Source organism: Aotus nancymaae, unplaced genomic scaffold, assembly GCF_030222135.1.
Source record: "Aotus nancymaae isolate 86718 unplaced genomic scaffold, 86718_ANA_hifiasm-v0.15.2.pri h1tg000030l, whole genome shotgun sequence".
In the NCBI taxonomy this organism is placed as follows: Eukaryota; Metazoa; Chordata; class Mammalia; order Primates; family Aotidae; genus Aotus; species Aotus nancymaae.
This window is the reverse complement of record NW_026988443.1, coordinates 25,358,129-25,364,128: the sequence shown is the minus strand read 5'-3', so window position 1 is coordinate 25,364,128 and position 6,000 is coordinate 25,358,129.

Here is a 6,000-nt window from a genome sequence, read left to right as displayed (position 1 = left end):
GTCTCAGAAAAAAAAGAAAGAAAGAAAATCTCCCCTCAGTTTGAAAATTAGAGAAATATTGTTCTAACTAACCATGGCTCAACAAAGAATTCTAATAGAAATTACACATCTAAAAATGCATGGTAATGAAATACACTACATATAACAACTTGTGAGATATAACTAAAATAATATCAATTTATTAGTAAAATTTTGGAAAAGTTATGAAGGGCAATGACTACTCTCCCATTTCTAAAATATATAAAAATAGCCAAAAAAAGAAAGAAAGAAAGAAAGAAAACCCACTCAAAACAAACAAAAGGGAGTGAAAGTAAAATAGTATATAAACTAGATTTAATAAAATAGGAGAAGCATGTGTAGAAAAACTAAAGGTGGTTCCTTGAAAGTAAAATTATAAAACATTTATTGATAAAGTACAAAAAAGATAAAAGGGGTTAAAGAAATAAATATGAAGAATGAAATAGAACATGACTGCAGATGCTGCCATCATTAAACAGATTATAAAAAAGTTATGAAAAACTTCATCTCAGTACACTTAAATATTTAAATACAAAATTTAACAAAATTGGCTAGATTAATAGTCTAACAACTACTGAAAAAACTGAAACAATACTCAAAAATTTTCCCACAAATAAAAGTTCAGGTCTAGAGAGCTTCACCAGTGATGTCTATCACATATCCAAGAATAAAACAAAAACAGGCTGGGCGCAGTGGCTCATGCCTGTAATCCTGGCATTTTGGGAGGCCGAGGTGGGCAGATCACGAGGTCAGGAGTTTGAGACCAGCCTGACCAACATGGTGAAACCTTGTCTCTACTAAAAATACAAAAATTAGCCAGGTGTGGTGGTGCGCACCTGTAATCCCAGCTACTCAGGAGGCTGAGGCAGGAGAATCACTTGAACCTGGGAGGCAGAGGTTGCAGTGAGCTAAGATCGCATCATTGCACTCCAGCCTGGGTGACAGAGCAAGACTCCGTCTCAGAAAAACAAACAAACAAAAAACCAAAAAAGCAAAAAAGAATAAAACAAAAACAAAACAATCTTATAAAAATTAACACCCAAAATAGAAAAAAAGGAGCTCTTCTTCAGTTATTTTTATGAGGGCAACTTTACCTTGATACTAATCCCTAGTGATGACATACACACAAGAAAAATTATAGGTCAATGTCATTCATGAACATAGATAAAAAAGTCCTAAAAAATTTATTACCTAAACAATTCCAGCAATTTAAAAAGGTAATGCAGCATGAATAATTTGGTTATATACAAGGAATGCAAGGTAAATTTAATATGAGTAAATAATTAATGTATTTTACATTGATATATTAAAGGAGGAAACACGCTTCAATAAGAGGCAAAAAATTTGATAAATGTGTAACAACTAACTCATTTATACTAAAAAAAAAGATAGCTTAGCAAACTAGAAATTACATTAAAAAAAAACAATAGGCTATCTTTCTTCTAAGCTATAGTAATCATCACTTTTTTTTTTTTGGAGACAGAGTCTCATTCTGTCACCCAGGCTGGAGCATAGTGGCGTGATCTTGGCTCACTGGAACCTCTGCCTCCCAAGTTCAAGTAATTCTCTTGCCTCAGTGTCCCAAATAGCTGGGATCACAGGTGCCCGCCATCATGCCTGGCTAATTTTTGTATTTTTAGTAGAGAAAAGATTGTGCCATGTTGGCCAGGCTAGTCTCAAACTCCTGACCTCAAGTGATCTGCCCACCTCAGCCTCCCAAAGTGCTGGGACTACAGGTGTGAGCCACCATGCCCAGCCATAATCATCACATTTAATGATGAAATATTGAGATTTCATCATTTTGCATCTTTGAGATTGGAAAAAGATAAGGATATTTATTATCACTTAAATATAAGGATTAGAAAGAAGGAAACTAAACTGTCATTCTTATATTAATTGTACAGGTAGAAAATCCAAAATAATCTAGTAATTATGAAAATAAAAGACCTACCAAATCCCCTGATGCAAAATTGACACACGAAAATCAATTGCATTTCTATACATCAGCAAAAGAAAGGTAGAAAATAATATTTAAGAGGTATCGAATACAATAACATCAAAAGGGTTGAATAACTAAGAATAAACCTAACAAAAAAGTTTATTCCAAAATTGAGTACATGAAAATACAAACAATCGTATTAATAATTATGGTTATGCCAACAATTATGATTATGCAAAATTTTAAAATGCAAGTGATACCATTACCACTAAATTGGCTAAAACTAAAAAGTCTGATATTACCAAGTATTCAGGAAGCTGTTGAGTAATAGGAATTCTAAAACACTTCTAGTGAGAGCATAAATCCAAAAACCCACCTTGTAAAACCATTTAACATTTAATAGTCATGCTAAAGATGTCATATGCAGTGACCCATTCCTTTTTTTTCTTTTTTCTTCTTTTTTTGTTTTGAGATGGAGTCACTGTGTTACCCAGGCTGGAGTGCAGCGGCACAATCTCAGCTCACTGCAACCTCTGCCTCCTGGGTTCAAGTGATTCTTCTGCCTCAGCCTCCCGAGTAGCGGGTATTACAGGTGCCCGCCACCATGCCCGGCTAATTTTTGCATTTTTAGTAGAGAGAGGGTTTCACCATGTTGGTCAGGCTGGTCTCGAACTCCTGACCTTGTGATTCACCCATCTCAGCCTCCCAAAGTGCTAAGATTACAGGTGTGAGCCACTGTGCCTGGCCCCCAGTGACCCATTATTTGTAGTCCTAGGTACATCCACTCCAGAGAAATTCTTGCACATTTGGGCCAAAATATGCAAAAATGTATACATAAAGGCATTTTTGCAAAATCCCTAACTGAAAACAACCCAAATGTCTGTCAAGAATAAAATATATAAATAAACGGTATAATTACGTAGTGGAGTATTATGCGATAATGAAAATGAACAACCTATAGCTACACAGTCACTTGAATCCGGGGTTGGCAAACTATAGACCCATATTTGATCTGTTTTTGTAAATAAAGTTTTACTGGAACACAACCAAGCTTATCCATTTACATACTCTCTGTGGCTACGTTCAGGCTGCAATAGCAGGAGTGAGTACCTGCCACAGAAATCACGTGGTCCACAAGGCCGAAAATTCTCACCACGTGGCTCTTAACAGAGTAAGATGTCAATTCCTAACTTAAATGAATCTTGCTAGCATAATGTTGATCCCCCTAAAAAGTAACAAAGAGAATATATACCAATTATTCCATTTGCATAAAGAACCTGATGAAACTACATTCTGTTGTTTAAGGATGCATACATAAGTTGTAGAATTTTAAAGCAACACAAGGAAATGATCATCTCAAAAGGACTGAACTGAGTTATCTCTACGGAGGATCAAGGGGTTGGGATGGGAGAAGTGATGAAAGGGAAGGAAAAGCTGACAATGACCCATTCCTTAATCTTGGCAGGAGATATATAGGAACTTTATCCAGTAACCTTAGTGTGTGTGGGGGTGTGTCTGTGTTTTACATAATTTTCTGACAGTGTGCTAAATTTTTCACTTAAAGTAAAAAACGAAAAAGCACTGCCACCATTATCTAGTTTATAATTTTAAAGTAAAATTCCAATTATATTCAAATTTAAACATGAAAGACTTAGTCCTGTATATATACTTAAACATAACAATAGACTCAAGTTCTGATTATCCTTTTCTCATTCTTTCTAAATTTCAAACATGATTTACATCAAAATGTTACGAACAGCCAATGTAAAGAAATGATTTGCAGAGTTTCAGTCACATAATAAACTATTTCTGTTCTAGAAATGCAAATCCTGGGATAGAATGCCAGTGTGCATAACATATTAGCTAGTGTTAACACTGAAATTCCACTCTTGCCAAAATAGCTTTAAGTAAACAATAGTTTTCTTTTCAAAAGTAATAATATTTTTCCTTTTCTCTTAGCATTTAGTACATAAACGTGCAAAAATGACTCCTAATTATTTTGTAGCAGCTTTACTGAAATGGAGTCCACATACTATAGAATCTATGAATTTAACACACACAATTTGGCTAGGCCTGCTGGCTCACACCTGCAATCCCAGCACTTTGGGAGGCTGAGGAGGGCAGATCACCTGAGGTCAGCAGTTAAGACCAGCCTGGACAACATGGCAAAACGCTGTCTCTACTAAAAATACAAAAATTAGCCGGGTACGGTGGCAGGCACCTGTAATTACAGCTACTTGAGAGGCTGAGGCAAGAGAATCACTTGAACCTGGGAGGCAGATATTGCAGTAAGCCGAGATCATGCCATTGTAGTCTAGCCTGGGTGACAGAGTGAGACTCCATCTCAAAAATAAAATAAAATAAAATAAAATAAAATAATAAAATAAGTAAAATGTACAGTTCATTGGATTTTCATGTACTCTCAGAGTTATGCAACCATCACCACAATCAATGTTAGAACACTTTATCATCTCTGTAAGAAACCTAGTATTCTTAAGCTATCACTCCCTCAAACCCCCATCTTCTTTCTCCCACAGCCCTAGACAAGCATCCACTATTTACTTTATATCTATATAGATTTGCCTATTCTGAACATGTAATGTAAGTGGAAGCATATGACATGTGGTCTTCTTTGTCTGGCTTCTTTCACTTTGCATAATATTTCAAGATTTCTCCATGTCGTAACATGTCAGCTCATTTCTTTCTATGGCTGAATAGTATTCCATTGTATGGATACACCACATTCAGTTTATCCATTCATCAGTGGATGGACATTTGAGTTGTTTCTACCTTCTGACTACTGTGGAAAATGATGCTATAAAGATTTGTGTACCAGTTTTTATAGTAATACTTATTTTTATTTGAGTATATGTTGACAAATGGAATTAATGCTAATATTTTAATATTGACCATAAATCAGAAGACAAGCTGTAATACTTCATTTTTTTAGAGAGTAGATTCCGTGAAATAAATTTCTATTTAGTTTTCTAAAGCTAATTATCACATCACTTGGAAGTGCATGTAACTTTTACTGTAAAACAACATTACAATTAACATTACATTTATTCTTGTGACCACTATTGTTGGGAAAAGCAGCAGAGGAGAAAGGACTTACAGAGTGCCTACATAAATTGTTATGAGTAACACATAAACAAGGAACAACAAACCGCGGGAAGCTGCAGGAGGCCTCTGAGGAGGGAGGCCTCTCCACGCCTCATGTTCTGGTGCAGGGTGACCCGGGCTCTGTTACCATAAACATTGTGCTCCAGGACATAAAACCCCTTCATAGCACTAGGATGTAGCGAGACTTGTAGGCTCCTTGTAAGGCCCGTGTTCCATCAGCTGCCATAGATAATAAGCTAAAGGTAACCACACGTTCTTGTTTTGTGAAACTGCCAAACCACCACTGTTATCAGTCCTTAGAATGATACACCAGTTCTGGCTCACTGATTCAGTTCCGGCTCACTGATTCACTCCACCATCACCCTCTCCTCACCATCACTCCACCCCTACTCTGTAGATCAAAGTGATTGTAACCAATAAATCGTGTGGATGATCAGAGCTTGGGGCCTTCACTGTCTCCTCCAAAGTAATAAAGTGATGGCTCCCTGGTCTCACTTTCTCTCTTAATCTGTATTTTTCTCATTCCTTTGTCCCACTGAACATGGGATACCCATGGGTGGTGTAGGGCCGAATCCCTACATTCTGGTGCCCGATGTGTGGGGCTCATGGATCCCTACACACTATAATCAAATTTTTTCAACTAGAACATATGAATGTCAGGAAATACTAGTCTTTTAAATTCATGGAAAGTTTTAAAAAATATTTCTCAGGCTTTGAGAATTTTCTAGGCTAAAATAAAAATCTAATTTTCTTTATTTAAAAATAGAAATAGGGTTTTTTTGGTTGGTTGTTTGTTTTGTTTTGTTTGTTTTTAGATGGGGTCTCACTCTGTCACCCAGATTGGAGTGCAGTGGCACCAACTCAGCTCACCACAACCTCCGCCTCCTGGGTTCAAGCAATTCCTCTTGTCTCAGCCTCCT